Source organism: Macaca nemestrina, chromosome 13 (assembly GCF_043159975.1).
Source record: "Macaca nemestrina isolate mMacNem1 chromosome 13, mMacNem.hap1, whole genome shotgun sequence".
Taxonomy (NCBI): domain Eukaryota; kingdom Metazoa; phylum Chordata; class Mammalia; order Primates; family Cercopithecidae; genus Macaca; species Macaca nemestrina.
In genome coordinates this window covers 64,590,666-64,608,919 of record NC_092137.1, presented here as the reverse complement: position 1 = coordinate 64,608,919, position 18,254 = coordinate 64,590,666, and the positions used below count along the sequence as shown (strand labels likewise).

At 46.1% G+C, this 18,254-nt stretch overlaps 2 long non-coding RNA genes across 8 annotated transcripts in view; one reads left to right on the top strand and one right to left on the bottom strand.

Moving 5' to 3' along the window:
- Window positions 1-18,254, bottom strand: part of LOC139357879 (uncharacterized) — a 116,593-nt gene that overhangs the window by 69,131 nt on the left and 29,208 nt on the right. For all 7 annotated transcript variants that reach the window (XR_011611815.1, XR_011611816.1, XR_011611819.1 and 4 more), the window contains exon 2: window positions 4,427-4,507. This is a non-coding gene — a long non-coding RNA (uncharacterized lncRNA). The remainder of the gene's footprint in view (window positions 1-4,426; window positions 4,508-18,254) is intronic.
- Window positions 1-18,254, top strand: part of LOC105465143 (uncharacterized) — a 152,097-nt gene that overhangs the window by 125,141 nt on the left and 8,702 nt on the right. The window lies entirely within an intron of this gene.

Genomic DNA, 18,254 nt, shown 5'->3' with positions numbered 1-18,254 from the left:
CAATCTGTAATAGCCCTGGGACTCCTCCAAATCCTGTCCTCTGCCACCTGATAGGACCATCCCTGGCCTTAGCTCATTTCTCCTGATCTGCCCCAGCAGAGGGCAATGCCCGCCAAGCTCAGCCTGCCCAGAGCCCAAGAGGAGCTGTGTGGCCAGAGAAGGAGCCCCAGCAGGAGCTCCAGCCTCCCTGTTCTTTTCCCCAGTCTGGTTTTTGTCCCAAACTGGGACAAAGAAAGTGGGTTGAACATTGTCCTGGGTATGTTTGATCTTCTAGAAGAGCACATTGGCCTATTTCATTTAATTCAGATGAAAAGACCAGCTTGTCTTTGAGATCACACTCTAATTTCATCAGAGCTGTCATGTGAGAACAGAAGAGAAGCTACCCACAGCCTTCCTCCTTCCCTTCCCCACTCCTCCCCTCGCTCACCCCACCCTCCCGGCCCACGGCTTCCTGAAAACTGTTAGATCAACGCAGAAACACCTGAAGTCCATTGACCCTCACAAAGCAAAAGCCAAGGGCTGCCAGGGCCATCTTAAGATGCTGCATGAGAATAGCAACTCCCTGGCAAGCAACACAGACCTGAAAGAAAATGCGTTCTCCCACTGGCCCCCAGCCCTTCAAAACTGCGTGTGCGCACGCGCCTGCTTTCTGCCATCCATTCACATCACCATTGTTAGAAACTTCCATAAATGCTCAACTGAAGCGCTTCTGTCAGACAAGCAGCAGAGTTATTTCTGAGAGCACAGCAGGTGTATGTTCCATTCGCAAATCAGATGGAAAAGACAGACAATAGCAATCTCATCTCTAGATAAGCCCTTGCTTAAAAGTTGCCCTGAGCTAATATGGGCATGTTGACTGTTGGATCCTGGTGCCCAGTGTGGGGCCTGGCACGTGGTAGGTGCTTGGTAAATATTAGCTGAGTGAATAAATGAATGACTCACTCTTCTTCAAAAACTTTTAGGAGCTTCTCAATGGTATGGAAAAATGACATGATTCTAAAATCTGGTATTGGGGATCCTGCAATCAGATGCCTGCCTGCCTTGCCCGCCTGGTCCTGTGTTGCCAGGCTGGAGTGCAGTGGCCCAATCTAGGCTCACTGCAACCTCCACCTCCCGGGTTCAAGCGATTCCCCTGCCTCAGCCTCCTGAGTAGCTGGGACTACAGGCACATGCCACCACACCCGGCTAATTTTTGGTGTTTTAGTAGAGACGGGGTTTACATGTTAGCCAGGATGGTCTTGATCTCCTGACCTAGTGATCTGTTCACCTCGCTTCCCAAAGTGCTGGCATTACAGGCATGAGCCACCGCGCCCGGCCGCGACTCTGCCTTTCTAACAAGTTCCCAGATGATGCTGATGGTGCTGGCCCAGGACCACATCTTGCCCATATCACTCATCCTCCTCATCCTGCATCCCACCACTTGGTCAAGGTCCTGCTCAGCTGCTACCTTTTTTGTCAATAAAACTGGGCACACTAGCAAAAAATGCACCCCACCCTCCACTCACCTCACTGCTACACCCCTCTGTGCCTGCCAAGACACTTGTATCTGAGCTATTTGGCTGTGTCTCCCTGACCTCAGGGGCCTAAAGTTCTCGTGCCTTTCCCCATACCCCACAGAATCTCATTTAGTACAGCCAGGGACATGCTGCCAGCTGGGGCAGATTCCATTCCATTCACTGGGACCTTAAAGAACTTCAGACTCCTTGATGCAGCACTCAGCCCGGGGGGTCCAAAGATGCAGGATGCCCAGAGACTGCCCTTGAGATTAACATCTGTTTTCTGGGTTATAGTCACTGCTCACTGAGCCCACTCTGCTGTCCTTCCAGCTGCTGGCCTGGGGCATGACTGACCTGAGCAGACCACTGGATGTCCTCCCTGATCTAAACCAGTGGGAGGTTCCTCTCACTAATACACAGTTCCAAGTTCTCAGCTTGACTTGCTGTCTTTGAGACTCAGAAGGGAGGTGTCACTTTCGGTGGTAAGCCACAATATGTAACTCACAGAGGGCAGTTAAGAGGCAGGTGAAAGATGTTTTGCAGCCTGTTGAAATGTCAGTGACTAAGACCCAGGGGTGCTCTGAGAACATTCTCACTTCTCAGTTGTGGGCACCTAAAAGGTTACTGTCCACCTGGTTCTCCTGCCACGTGGACTTATGGCATCATGCCCTCACATCCTCATGGGACCAATGGTAAATTATGGAACCTCAACTCAGGCTGCTTAAGTAAAATGGAAACTCTTTGCTCACCTTTGTGGCTTGGCCCAAGGTGACTCAGAATTGAAAAAGGAGGTACAGGAATCTGAGATTTAGGAACCATGTCTGTTCTCATACATGCCAGGACCCTCTCTCTGTCCATCCCATTCTCATCTCTGCATGTCCTTGTATGTGGGCCTAACTCTCTCTTGCTGCATTCAGGAGAAAGGGTACCATGCCCACCAAGGCAGTGTGGAATGGAAGGGGGACTGTTCCCCAAAGGAGATAGGAGTGCTAGAGATCCACTCCAAATGGTTAGCAAATGTTAAGTCTTTGTCACAAGTCGGGCACTCTGCTGTTTTACATATATGATCTCATTTGATCCCCAAGCTGACTCAATGAGTCAGGTATGGCATTTTCTGGTCTGACAAATAAAAAGGCATGACACAAATCATACCTCAATCCCTTCTGCCAGCTCCAGTGCTGGCTTTGGGACAGCCAGAAGATGTGACCTGGATGGGAGGATGCATTTCCTTTGGAAATAAGCATATTATCCTAGAAGGAGGGCCCAAAAGCCAATGCTTTAGCTCTGGTTGTCTCTCTATCAGTAGTTATGAAGCTAACACCATAAATGTCAAGTTGTTAATTTTGGGTAATTTAGATCTCTCTATTAAACCATCATTTCTCTGTGAATCTACATTGAAGGGAGAGAAGTCTCATCAAGAAAATCAAACGGGTTTCCTCCACTGTCTCATCCAGCCAAGACACATATCCTTTAGGATAGTATTTAAAAAGACAGATGATCCGATTAGATGAGGATGAGGCATGGGATTCTCCCTCCAGACCATCTGCCATTTGGAGATGTTTTCATGGATCCTAGGACCCTACCCAAAAAAATGACTCCTCTCCAGCTCTATTTCTGTGACCACTTCTTGCCTATATTTTCTCTAAGAAGAAATGGGAGTTGAGACTTGCTCACAACTTTACCATTAAGAGAAAATAAATTATAACAGAGCCTGGTCACTACCTGTCTGAGTGGTCCGCTGACCCACCAGGGGCGTGGCTCCTTGGCTGCTGAGTTTCTCAAGGCTGAGAGCAGCCCCTCCAGTGTTCCTACCTGACTGGGGACTTCATGCAGCCACAGGCTCTGCCTCTTCTGCTCTCCATCACATCCTGACTCACAGCACAGTGGCTGGCACACAGCAGGTGCCCAAGAAGTGTTTGTTAAACAAATGAGCGATATCCCATTCTCCAGTGATGCCTCAAACCATAACTGAAATCAGTTGGCGACTCCAAGTCAAGGTCACTGTGCTGAACATTATAGTTATAGGCAGCAGGGACCATCCTTTCCCAGGTCTGAAAGAAGGACCCAAGTTCCTCAGAGACATCCATGGTTCTTCTCCCTGGTCAGTTCTGAGGGCTCTGTTTTTGGTTTCATCAATGCAAATGCCAACTCTTTATGGAAATATTGTCATAAATTCCTTCTCAATATTCTGCTGTGCATTTGTTCAATATAAATGTGCTGATCACAGGCTTCAAATCTGGGCAAAGAATATTTGACTAAAGTCAGACAACCAGAGCTCCAGCTCTATGACCACTAGCAAATGCCAATATTTACTGCGCACTAACTATGTGCCTTATGCTTTATATGCATAATCTCATTTAATCCTCAAGACAATCCTATGTAAATGGTGCCATCATCATCTTGATTTTACTCATGAGGAAAGTAGAGTTTCTAGGGTGTAAGGACCTAGCTCAGTGCCACGTAGCCACATGGTAACTACTTAGTTCAAGGTAGAGTTAGGACTCAAACCCATCTGACTGACTCCAGTGCCAGTGCTTTCAAATCAATCTGCAGCATTGCAAGTCACTTAACTTCCCTGCACCTCTGCTTATTTTCCCTCTAATGGGGATAAAAATCATCTTGCAGAATGAACATTGTAGACTGACGCATTGTGTACACTGTAAAGCACCACACACCTTTTGAGGTTAACATTGCCATTGCCATTGCCCCCAATCAAAGCAGGGTGTGAGAAGCCAGCACTAGATTAATCGGTGCTTCTCTTCCCTTAGGCATCGTGCCAGCACTTCAGTAATCAGCAGACATTACCAAACACCTACTTTGTGCCATTCACACAAAGACGAATAAGAGGGTGCCCTTGCCCTCAAGCAGCCCACAACCTTATGAGCGTCTCCACTAGTTAATGAGGGTCAAGGCTGGATCTATACACTTACCCCAGATGCCCCCTTTACTTGATGGTTCCTTGTTTCTCTGCCACTCCAGATGTCCCCTTTGCTTGATGGTTCCTCGTTTCTCTGGAAGAAAGAGTAAAAGAGAAGTTTGAGCCTAATGGTTGGACCTCTAGGGCACAAAGAATAAGAGGGCAGATAAGTGGGAATACAGGCCACCCCTCAGCTCTGGGGATCACACTCCAGGGAGGAAGGAAACCCTCCTTCCTACAAACCATGGTATTACAGAGTGGTTAATGGGTTCAGGTAGCAGCTCCCCGCTTTCCTGGCCATGTGAACACCAATTTAAGGCTCAGTTTCCTCATCTCTTAAGGGGAGGTGATAATTTTGGTAACATGTGTAAAGAGTTTTGGTCAGTGTCTGGAGCAGAGCAAACGTTAGGTGATGTGTGACCAAAGGCGGGGGAACTGGTAGCTCAGGCTGCAGCAGCAACAACCTCGTGAGCCAGTGGGAGGGAAGCGGCAGCTGTGGCCGAGATGAGGGGAAGCCACTGAGGACCCGGGGAAGGAGCAGCACCCCTTCCTCAGTGAAGCACGGGGACTCTGGAGCAAGCACCTGTGTTGTTTAAACAGCCCTCACTTGTCCTGTGTAGCCTAGAGAAAAGAGGGCCAAAATACCAAATAATGAAATCAAAATGTCTTTTCCACATTAAAAACTATTGTTTGTTTACAGAGCAAGAACATCAGGTATTTGTGTCATGCTTTCAAATTCATTAGATTCTCAGAACAACCCCATAAGGCACAGAAAGAAATGACCACCCCCATTTTGCAGCTGGTGGGACTGAGACTTGTGAGCTGACACCGTTTGATGAAAGCGGTAGAACCGAATTAACACCTAGTGCTTGGTCTAGGGTTTAACACCCTCTTTCAGAGCAAACCTTTCTGGAGCAAATGGAAAAAAAATGCAGATGCCTGCCTGGAGAAGCTTTTAAACTTCCTATTCCTGAGCCCTCCTGAGACCTACTAAACAAGGATGTGCACGGTCTGAGGAAGCTCCCTCAGGGGAGCGGATACCATTGCGCTGGCACAGTGGACTGGCATCCTGGAAACCAGTAGCCACAACAGTAATGCTCCGTTTGTAGCTGTAAGAGGGTTTGGAGCAAACACCCTGGTTGTCTGCCAGCCCCAGGCACCCTCTGCCCACTCTTGCTAGGATAACTGCACTGGCCCACAGACTGGGGTTATGCCTATCAATAGTCCCCCACCCAATCCACCCTCCACTGCAACCACCCCCTGCCTCGCCCACATGCAAACCCCTGCTTAGCATTCTGCTCAGCTCGAAAGCCCCTTAGCCTGGCTGACAAACCCTGCCTGATCTGACCGCATTATCCACCGCTCTCTGCTCCCTAGCCCCCAAGTCTGCCTTCAGTCTCCAGATCTGCAGAGATCCCCTCATACCACAAGCCCTTGCACTTATGCCTCCTGCCCTCTCAAATGCCTCAAACCCCACTGCCCTCCCCTTCCAGTTAATGCCTCCTCCATCTGATGGCACAGGGAAGTCTCGTCAGTCCCCAGTCTAGGGCACAGTCCTTTGCTACGTGTTCTCTTAGAGCCGGGATCCCTTCTTTGGGGGAATCTCATCTCTGATTACAGCTGTACATGGAGGACTGAGGTTTTAAAAATTTAGTTCCATCTCCTCTCAACACAGAAGAGAGTTTCTGGAGAGCAGGCATCATGGGGTCTGCCCTGCTCATCGTGTCTTCTCACTGCTTGGCACTCAGTGAACGTTTGTTGAATGATATCGCTTGTTATTTGTAATGGGACAAGCCAGGAGCCCAACTGCCTCCACCTCCCGATTCCCAGGAGGCAGGACATTTGGAGGAGGCCAGAGTGATGAAGCCATTCTGACATCTGTGCTCCCGTCAAAGTGCAACGTCACTAGGTTTTATTACCACGTAATGTGCATGGCCGACATTCCCAACTTTGTGCCGTCCACATCCCCTACCCTGGCCATGAGAGACTCCCACACCACAGTCTCCTTCATCTCTCTTGGGTTTGAATTTTTATGAAGTGGAATTATTTTTGTGGTCAGAAAAGGCCATATAAATAATTTTTAGTCTGTCAGAACTGGGCAAGACTCTAAGGTAACATTAGTTCTGTCTCTAAAAATCAGAATTTGGAAGGAAGTATAAAGTATTTAATGTATGTCTATTGAAAGTATTTCAAGAAGCACTAGAAATTTATTTGAAGTTTCTCTTGGCATTCTGAAGTTGAGAAAAAGAGATAATGTCATGGTTCAAATATCGTCTCTGCCCCAGACACTGCAATGTGTTGTCAACTTTAAGGGATCTAGTGAAGAATGTGAGAGGCAGAGTGAATTCTCACAAAAGAGGCAAATGCCTTGCTGGGCTGCTTGACGGCCCTCCCTGAGATAAACAAGGAGAGCAAATCCAAGAGCCATGGTTCTGTGTGGCAGCCCTCCTGACACCTGCTTCACCCCAAACTCCACCCTGCATAAAGGCCAGGGATGGGGTGAGATTATTTGGTTTTACACAGTATTACTTTTTAAAACCCTAAGGTTTAGTAGGTTGGTGGTTTGTTTTGGGCTGTGTCAAACAATTCCCACATGAAGTGATTGCATTTGAATTTCACTTACCCATCTGAGACAATTCCTCACCTCTCCCTGCTGTGAGCCTATGTCTTAGTTTGCTTTGTGCTGCTATAACAGAATTCCACAGACTGGGTAACGTATAATGAAGGGAACTTTCTTTCTCCAGCTCTAGAGGCTGGGAAGTCCAAGATCAGGGGGTCGCATCTGGTGGAGGCTTTCTTGCTAAGTCACCCCATGGCAGAAGGGCAAAGAGACAGCGAGAGAGAGACAAAAGGGGCTAAACTTGTCCTATTATGAGGAACCCGTTCCCACAATAATGGATCCACTCACATGATAATGGCATTAATGCATGCATGAGGGCATAGCCCTCATGGCCTCATCACTTCTTAATACTGTCACAATGGCAATTAAATTTCAACATGAGTTTGGGAGGGAACACACATTCAAACCATAGCACCCTAGATTCTGGCCCAACTCTGGCTCCTTACTGGTGAGAATCTCTTTGATTATTTGAAATAAGGATCAAATAGCTGTTAAAGAATGCATGCTTTGGGCTGGGTCTGCAGAACATAGCCAAGGGCTTTGCTGACAGAAGCAGAGTAGTTAATGGCAAAAGTGTCGGGAGACTCAAACCTGACTGGGTCAGGTGACCTCATTCCCTTTATCATGAATCTTACCACATTCAAGCAATTTTTCTCTCTTTACCCCCGGTAGGCTAGACCCAATGGGAACCTACCTGCTAACCTATAATTGAGATTTTAGCATTGCATTAGGGTTGGGGGATGAAAGGAGGTCATTTTAAGCATAATAAATTTTGAGAGTTGAATAAAATGTTACCTCGTAGATTCAAAGAAAGATTGGATAGGCTGGGAGATTGGCAGACAGATTTAAAGAAATATAGTGGGCTGGTCCACCCCTGTTTCTTCTCTGTAAGGCCACTGTATAGAAATCTGTAAGAGTTTTTGTGAACATGTGACCAGCCATTATTCCAAAATGTGTCTGCCACTTGATCATTATGCTGATGAATGGGCAGATGGATGGGTGGATGAATGGATTTATCCACAGTGGCAGACACTGTCAGTGCCCTGCCCATATTCTCTGTTTTCATTTCTACACTCCAAAACCTGCTTATTTCCCACACCTGCCACTCTGTCTCTTCAAGCCTTTATCTGGCTGGGAAAGCACATCAGGCCTAGGAGCCAGAAAAGGAGAGTTGCTACGCTGGAAGCAGACTTCAGCCCATGATGGATGGGGATGTGGTAGATAAAGACCCAGTCTCAGTTGGGTGATTCTGAGGCATTTCTACACAGCAAGAGTAAGCCCCAGTTGCCCTCAGTGATAACTGATAATGCACTCTTTTTTTTTTTTTTTTTTTGAGATGGAGTCTTACTCTGTTGCCCAGGCTGGAGTGCAGTGGTGTGATCTCGGCTCACTTCAACCTCCTCCTCCAGGGTTCAAGTGATTCTCCTGCCTCAGCCCCCCAAGTAGCTGGGATTACAGGTGCACACCACCATACCCAGCTAAAATTTTTATGTATTTTCGTAGAGGCGGGGTTTCACCATGTTGGCCACGCTGGTCTCAAACTCCTGATCTCAAGTGATCCACTTGCCTCAGCCTCCCAAAGTGCTGGGATTACAGGCATGAGCCATTGTGCCCAGCTGATAACACACCTTTATTGCCTTTTTTCCTTCCCTATCTCCTTTCCCATTTTCCCCTTAATGTTTCCTGGGATCACCTTCCAAATGAACTCTTGTACTCAAATCCTTATTGTGGAACATGCTTCTGGGGAACCCAAACTAAGACATCCATCTCACTGACTGCTCTGTGCATGTGACTGAAAAGTCCCCAGTGTCACCCTTTAGCCCTCTGCTTCCTAAAAACAAGAATAATATAGTTGGAAGAAAGGTGACAGCTAACTCACACATCATTGGATTAGTACCTAACCCTATCAAAGCGCATCATCACCAGGTCTTATTGCCAAGCAATGTGGTGGCTGACAGTGTTGACCCTCCTGCCATCAGCAACCCCCATCCTAACCATGAGCAACTTCCAAGTTCCTCTTTAGCTCCATTGGCTTTGAATTTTTATGCAGCACATTGTTTAATCTGCACCTAACTGGAACAGTATTAAACTCATTCTTGATTACTTCTCTCTGGAAACTCTCATCTTATTAAGTATTTAACAGAAGTTCACATTCATTACTGAAGCCGATCAGGCTCTGTTATTTAATGAATGAAAAGAGGACTAATGCCAGACCCACAAACCCATTTTCCTGGCCAACCTTCTTTGACAATGCAGCTTTCCTTACTCTAAGGTTGTCATGTTTGTTAAAAGAACAGTCCGTTCAGCTTTTTTCTGATTATTAACGCTCTAAATTCTCTACAGATGCTCGGAATACCTGCAGTAATTTCTAACAACACTAAAGGAGTGGTTCTCAGCCATAGCTGTGCATTAGAATCATCTGGGAAGCTTTTGTTGCAAGGGTTCCTGGGCCCCACTACAGACCAATCAAATGGCGATGTGCAGGCAGCAGTATTTTAAGTCTCCAGGTGGTTCTAATATGCAAACAAGGATGAGAACCACTGATTTAGGGGAACAGAGTTTCTATAAGGCTTTGAACACCAGCTGCCCCAGGAGCTACAGATTTGGAAAAGCAGGAAGAGGTAAAAGTGTCATTGATGACAGACCAAGTGACATAGCACACATCTAAATAACATAGTCACTACATTTGTGGCCTACCTTATGCTTGACTCTACCCTTTACTCATGCTTCACTCTCTGCGCTTGAGCCAAGGGACCTCAGGATGCCCCTCATCAACCATGTAATGATCTTTTGCTCTCATAATATAGCAAAGACTTCTCCCCAGAGAAATTTCAAATCAGGAATTTTATTTTCTCACATGCAAGTTGAGCTTCATGTAGTCTCATTTCTCATGCATTTTAATTTCCCTATCTTCAGAGCTGAGTAATTTGTGCTCCTGGGTGATTTTTGAACCTTCAGGTATTAGATGAATGTGGCTGCCTTTGTCCCTGGGAAGTTATCCTACAGAAGGTGTTTCTCACATCCCCAGAGTCCAAAAAATCAAAATGGAACCTAAATGCTGTGACATTTCTTTATGACTGAGCTCTACCCAGGGCTGTCCCTTTATGGGCTTAGGGCCCTGGAGGATTTCTTTAAGCCTGATAATGTATAAACTTTATACAACCTTATAAGACTTTACAAAATCATAGTGATTATTTAGGATTCCAAACTAAGGTAACATAATTTAAGTGAGTCCTTGAGCCTTTTTTTTTTTTTTTTTTTTTTTTTTTTTTTGAGAGGGAGTCTCGCTCTGTCGCCCAGGCTGGGATGCAGTGGCCGGATCTCAGCTCACTGCAAGCTCCGCCTCCCGGGTTTACGCCATTCTCCTGCCTCAGCCTCCCGAGTAGCTGGGACTACAGGTGCCCGCCACCTCGCCCGGCTAGTTATTTTTTGTATTTTTTAGTTGAGATGGGGTTACACCTTGTTAGCCAGGATGGTCTCGATCTCCTGACCTCGTGATCCGCCCGTCTCGGCCTCCCAAAGTGCTGGGATTACAGGCTTGAGCCACCGCGCCCGGCCGAGTCCTTGAGCCTTTTAAGATGTTTTTATAATTCTCAGCAAACTATCGCAAGGCCAAAAAACCAAATACCACATGTTCTCACTCATAGGTGGGAATTGAACAATGTAAACACTTGGACACAGGAAGGGGAACATCACACACTGGGGCCTGTCATGGGGTTGGGGGACGGAGTGGGGGGATAGCATTAGGAGATACACCTAATGTAAATGACGAGTTAATGGGTGCAGCACACCAACATGGCACATGTATACATATGTAACAAACCTGCATGGTGTGCACATGTACCCTGGAACTTAAAGTGTAATAATAATTAAAAAAGATGTTTTTACATGTTGGCATGTATCTGCATTTTTTCAGAAGGGGGAGACAGTCTGTAGCTTTTTTCAAATTCTCAAACAGGCTTGTGACTTCACACAGTTTAAGAATTAGCAACTTCATGCTTTCCTCTCTTGCCCAAGAGCCCATATACAGACTTCTTGATGTGAAAGGGACTAATGTTGAGCCTCCTGGTCTCTTCCCTCACTTTGTTCCCTTCTCCTACCACCTTCCCCCTCACCATCTAGGGGCTCTAGAATGTTACAGGATATAGGTTTCTGGTCACCAAAGAGGAGGCCTAAGGCCACAGAGCACCTGAAAGTCAAGGAGACAAAGTGATCCAGCTCCCAGGATCCAGCAGTTCTTCAGAAAAAAAGATTTGGTATGGGTTCTCTGGTGGTGCATGAGATCCCAAGCAAACGCTGTCCCAGACTAACATAACTCCAGGCTGAGAGCTGGCTTAGCTGGAGAGAACAAGCCTCCCTTTCTTATGTAAGCACATGTGATCCTTTTCTTTCCCCAAATTCTTAAAAAGGCATGAAAAGTGGTCATTTGTCACTGTCAGGCTTCCCACTGTATCAAAGCAGACACTACGATGAAATCCCACCTCAGCATACACCTCACTCCCTCACCTTGGAAAGGGTGAGTCTCCCAGTTTCTCTGGTGCGATGCGATGTTGGGGGGAATCAATAATGTCTCACCTTCAGGGTGAGACGCAGGACTCTGTAAGTTCCATAAAGGGGAGGGGGACTGTGTGTATGGGGGGATGGTGGCATGGGGAGAGGGTGCCAACATTTATTGACTCTCTAGTATGTGCCAGGTGTGTGCTATACCCTTCAATCATGATCACTGCCTGGTGAGCAACTGCTACACAAGGTCACACTGTTGGGCTGGAAAAATTCTCAAGTCCAAGAGACTTACTCTTAAAAGAGGAAGAATAAACCTTTTTAGTGCCTGTGACAATGACCGCCAATTGCACCTAGTATTTCATGCTTTTTCTTTAGCAGCACTGCCCAGTAAAACTTTGAGATTAAAATGTTCCATGTCTGTAATGTCCCATGTGGTCATCATGAGCCACATGTGGCTACTGAGCACTTAAAATGGAGCTAGGCTGACTGAAGAACTGAATTTTAAATTTCATTTAATTCATTCAAATGTAAATGGCCACATGTGCTAGTGGCTACTCTATTGGACAGTACAGTTCTAAGGTAGATCTGATTTTTAGCTAGACCCATGGTCCCCTGAAATGATGCCTCTAATTCACAGCCTGTATTGCAGTCACGTGATTAAGTTTTGACCAGTAGATGCAAGGGGAGTGATATAGGCCACTTCCAGGCTATGCCCTCGAGGGAAGGGCATGCCCTCCACATTGCCTTTTACTCCCTCCTGCTGGCTGGCCCAGGCTGTGGCCGTGAAACATCTGAAATCATGAAGACAACACCTTAAGGAGAATACAGCAATAACATAAAAGGAAACTGGGTCCTGGAGGATGCTTTCATGAAGCTGTGCCCTAATTACAGCTCAGACATCTATGTGTGAGAGAAATAAAAATTCCACTTCATGTAAGCCACTGTCATTTTGGGTCTCTGTGACTCTGAGCCACACCTATCTTCTATCCTAGCAGGCATATAGTCTTCCTCCCTCTTACAGAGGCTGGGGAAAACAAATGTCCTATGTATGAATTTCAAAGCTGCTGTCAGATATTTAGGCAGCTTAAGGGCAGAGGTATTTGTGGAGCCTCTGCCCAGCAAAGCACTGCAAAGGCAGACCTGAGTTTAGTGGGACATAAGGTTATGGAGAGCCAGTTTCTGTGCACAAGAAAGAAATCAGGATTTGGGGGGAGAAGACTGGCTCTCAGAGAAGGGAGAAGGGCCTGGAGAGAGGAGGGACCTGAGAAACAGCATCAGGATTGGCCTAAGGGTTAATACAGTCAGCAGGACAGTCCCCAGGGCAGGAATAACAGATGGGCTTTCTCAGCAATGGCATCTGTTGTCCCTGTGCTGAACTGTATTGCAGGCAACCCCTTGCTTGCTCCAAACACTACTGCATAGTCCAGCCTTGTGTGGATGGTGCTTTGGAGAAAATTAAGGAATTGGGGCAGCATTCAACATGGAACAAAGCAATATGAGGAACACAGCAGTCTTAGGAGGAAAGACATGGGGTTCACTCAGGAGTGCAGAGGAATGGAGAAATCTGAGCAAGAGGAGACTAGGAGAAAAGGAAGCTCCTTGAGAGTTCCAGCAAACTTTTCAGGAAGAGAAACGCTGGCTTCCACCAAATGTGCGATGGGGGTTCCTGCCACTTCACTTGAATGTTAGAGAAAAGCATTACCCCAGAAGTGTGTATGGCCTGCAGCATCCAGGCAGTTGACACTTGGTTTTGCAGTTCCTCATGGGACCATCTTTCCTCCTGGCCAACTCCCAAAAACCTGACAGCCAAGTTGGGAAGAGAAATGAATGTTTCTTCCATGCTTTCTCTAACTTGGCTTGGATTAAAGGAGAACTGCTCCTCTTAAATCAAGAGTACACAATCATTAGGAGGAGTGAGAAAATCTGTAGTTGGTAGAGGGCCAAAGTGGATTGGTGAGCCTGGTAGTTGGAGACAGTCAGAACAGGAGTTTGGGAATTCTGGGTTTTAGATGGGCCAGAATCCCATATCCCAACTGGCTCCTGAGACAGAACATGGAACACTTGCAGAAAGGTGTTAGATGTTGTTTCTGCTAATAGTAACACTGTATTTAATGTTCAAATATATTCTCTGTTTACGCTTGTTCAAGTGATGGAATTTTAGGAGCTACACCTGGGGTAATAGAAAGGTGACAGGTGTTTCCTTGGTAATTCTCCTGAATATGGTTCTATCACATCTCTAGTAAAATTCAGATATAGACTTAAGGTTGGGACCCACTGGAAAAGGATCATTTGGGAATAAAAATCTTCACGTTTATTGAGTGCCTTCTATGTGCCTGCGTGCTGCTAGACACTCTACATTAGTATAGTCTTCACAATCCAATGATGTAGCTTTATTTACATATTAATAAGGAAACTGAGGCTAAAGAGGTTGACAATTCGACCTAAAGTCACACAGTGAGTACGTGGTATGGTTGGGTTCTGAACTCAGACTGACTGCCATGGAGTCCACATACTTAGCCACTACCATTTTCTACCTCTTTGCTCTGGGGGTGTTGTACTTAGGCACTGGGTGCACACACCCCTTCAGAACCACACAGGGTCTTCCCATGAGCATGAAACTGCACAGAGGACTATATCCTCAAATGGCAAAGAGCCTGGGGTGAAGCTATACAATTATTAACGAGCAACCTAGAAGTTTTTGCTTTTATTAGTTATATACACCTATCAACTTAGTTACTAGTCACATCATAACAACCATAAAAGCAGAACATTTTCAAAGCATTTCTCTTATTTGATATTCCTAGTAGCCTGAATTCCAGGCAAACAAGATTTTATCGTAATCTGAAAAATAAATGGTCATTTCCAACCCCAACTTTAACTTTACTGAACATGTAGCATACTCGTTTTATTATTCATTGCCTGCCAAAGCCACACATTTTCACTAAATCTTGCAATTAGTGGAAAAACTATATTTTAAATACATACGTATAGTAGGTGTGCTGAGTATAAGCCTTAATGAAATTCATTTTAAAACAGTGGCGTATCTGCTTGAAGATTGTATGAAGTACATTTCCCCGTGTCTTGTCTTAGGTTAATAAATACCTAGCTTAACTCCTGGCTTCTATCATTGCAAACCCTACCAAGTAAAATAATATATCTAATGATTCTGGAAGAAGACATTTTCTTCCATTTTGAGGAGTGTCTTTTACCTTGGGATTATGAATTTGAGGTTTATCTGATAGTGACTTTGCATGACCAAAAATGCTTTGGAGATTATGACATTAATTTTTAAGGAGGAGGAGGTTCAGGACTGTTGTCTTGCTGTGTAAAAATCTGTATTTTAAACATGTAATTCATTTTCAGTTCTACGTTTTGTTTATATAGAGTCCATATTGCTGCCTTGGTAGAAAGCAAGAAAGAGGGTTTTTACATTTTCTGTTATATTAGTTACATCAAATGTTATAAAGGAGATAGAATTGAACAGCTTGTAACTGTACTGAATCTGATTTTCATTTCATAAGATTTATAGAGTGATGTGAGAGTTTAACCTTGTCCTAAAAAGGCTCTTAAATGGAAAACATGTCAGCTGTATTGAAAAAGGGCCTCAAAGAGCTTCTCCCTGCAGGAGTCAGAACTTGTATGGTATCATCAGCTAGTCTCAGTGCCGCTGGTGAAATGTGATTTCTCAGATAAAACAGCATCCCAAGAAATGACATTTACAAAACGTGGTTCTAGCCAGTTTGGAGCAAGAATTCACACATTCACACTGCCATCCTCACTGCTGGCAGAGACCAAATTGAGAATATTTTTAGCAGGAAGAGCTGGCACATGGCTCTGAATCCCATGGCTAGCGCCTGTGGAGAAACAGATAAGGAGTTGTATGGTTTGCTCCTAATAACCATGTTCCCTTGACATTGTAAATTTTTGCACAAAATTACCCAGAAGGCGTAAGAAAATACTCTTTGCTGCAGTAAACCACTCCTGTACATGGAAAGTATATAGTGAGCATTGGAGAGATCAGGGTTTCCTTTTCCAAAGTTTTTGGAACAGACTCCAGGTTTCTTTCCACCCAGCAAAAAGCTGCTACAACACTTAGCAGGGTGGGGTGGGAATGATTAAAATTTGTTTGTTTTAAATGTAAATCATGACAAACCTAGAAATTAGAAACTTAGAGAAAAACTTATCTGAGCAAGGATAGTCGCCAAAAAGCTCAGAGCAAAATTGAAGAAAAAAAAAAAAAAGTCCTGATGCTCCAAGACTTCAGACTTGTATGCATCTGGTACTGTCGAGAGATGCCCTACACTGAACTGTCTCCCCCCGGGCCAGGCGGCGCCTCAAACATTCCCCACAGCCTCCTTTTAGGTGAGGGCACAACTCTGCGAAGCTCCAGGTAGGATCAATGTTATCTGGAAGAGGGGATATGTTAATCCCAAACTGCTGATTGTCAAACTATCAGAGTCCTTAAGGAATTGGTCTAAGGGTAAGTTTGGAACGTAGAAACTGAGTGGAGAAGGGAAAGGAGATCAAGAAATGGGTTTTGAGCACGAGACAGGGCAGAGCTGGGCATGAAAGGGGCCCTTGAAAACCAAGGGAGATTGGGTGCCTAAATTTTGGGAATAGGAGATGGGATAGAAGCTCCTACATTAGTTCTCATTGACTATGACCCAGGTATGCAGAGTTTTTTAAAGCCAATTTTTCATAAGCTGTTATGCAACACTTGTCTTCATCTGTCAGGGAGCCTGCAAACCCAGTTGCACCACACAGTGGTGTGACTGTTTTTGTCCCATCTACAAAGCTCTGGTTTTAGTGGCTCTGCCAATCACAGCTGTTTCTGGATTGTTCACAGGAACCGAGCACGGGAGCAGCGTGGGCGGCTGAATTCCATAGAAGCAGAGACCTCATTGTGACCATCAGCCCAACCTGCTTTCATGGGGTTTTCACCAGAGCTTCCCACAACAGCTAAATAAGGGGAGCATTTCTCCCTCGGGCCCCTGTCTGATGCCTCCTGTCCTCTAAGAGGGGTAGAAAGTGAGAGGAAAAAGCTTAGCAAGTCTGAATTATCCTCAGCCCAGGGGATAACCAGGAACAACTGGGGTTCTCCCGGATATTCGCTGACCGTCCTCCCCTCGTGCTCTGCTTTGTAGACCTATCACTCAATGGGCCCTGAGTCAGGGGTAATTTACTAGCTAATTTACCAGTCTCACTGCTTCACAGTGGGTGGAAGCTTCCAACTGGCTTGCAGCCCTCTCAAGTTTAAAAAAAAAAAAAAAAAAGCCTATTTTCTGCCATATTGAGCTTTTAGGCTCTAGGCAGAACTTTAATAAACTGAGCCCCAAAGGACGTCCCTCACATAGGGGGCTCTAGACAGCAGCCCTAACGCATGGGCCGATCTATTTCTTGCCTAAATTTAAAAAGTCCAAGTCTATTTTTTCCCCTTTCTGGGAAGCTGACCGAAACAAGTAAGGATATGCTATAAATGCCTTTCAAGACTCGACTTGCAGGTTCTAATTATAATTAAGATGATAATATTACTTTGAATTTGCGCTGTCTTTCTTCCAGAGTGCTCCGAGCGCTCTCAGCTGCGTGATGGCTGGTATTACGCCCTCATGTGTATCTACTTGCAGCTTCTAATTACACCTTCTTTTGATTCTGAACTCACCTTCCTTCCCTGAGCCTGAGGCACAAGGGCCGCCTCACTGGGCTAACTTCCCTCGGTGTCTGGCCTGCCCTCCATTCAAGTTACCTGCTGGAGGAGGTTCCCCTCGGCGGGGCCCCTGAGAGCTGGGCCTGACCCGCAGGCCTTTGCAGATTCACTGGCTTCCTCAGGCCCCATCCTGCTGGGAGCCTCTCCGCTGTCGTCACCCTCACTCCCTAGACTCCTGGGTGCCAGAGAGTGAGCCTGGCTTCCTGCCCTGTCTCCAGGGAAGGGCTCCTCTCTGAAGGTGCTCCACACCCAAGCCTGCCCTCAGTGGACTCTCTGCCCTCATTGCCCCATCTCCAGGACAGGGGCAGGCTTGGACTTGCTCATGTCCTGCTATCCCGTGCTGGGATCACACAGAAGCTTTGTGTGGTCTTCCAGGATCCCTTTGAATGTGCGCTGCAGGAGGAAACTCCAGCAGACTCTGACTTTTCTGGTCCCTCTGAGCTAAAAGAGTCCTACAGTCACTGAAGCCCTGAAATGTAATCTCATTTCAGAAATCAAATGTCCAGTCCTGTGGAATAACAAAAACTCTAAACTGAGAAAGATTTAGAGTCCTCATCTTTCTCCCAGCTCAGGCCTACTGGGTGGGGCAGTTGTGACTGACTCTCCTTCCCCTCTCCTCCCTTCAGCTGCTGACTATAGTTCCCCAGGGTTGGAGGAAGAGGAAGGAAATCTAGAGAAAGGTGCAAGAAAGTTCCAGGGTGGGCCTTCTCAGGACTTAACTGGTATTAAAGTTCAATCTTCCTCAGTAACTCCCTCCCCCTCATCATCACTGAGTTCTCTCACCTGTGGGTCACAGGCGAAAGGTCCACGCATCGCAATCCCGGCAGCTGCCTGTGCTTCCTTGGTTCCTGGAAATCCAGCAACATCTCTGATTCTCCTGGCTGAGGTTCCTTTACCCCCAGGGCACTCAGTGAGCCAGCTTCCAAGTCCCTGCCTTCATCCTTTCCCCATTTCCCCAGCCCAGTAAAGCCCTCTGTCCGTGCGCCTCCATCTGAAGACCTTTCAGGTTTTCAA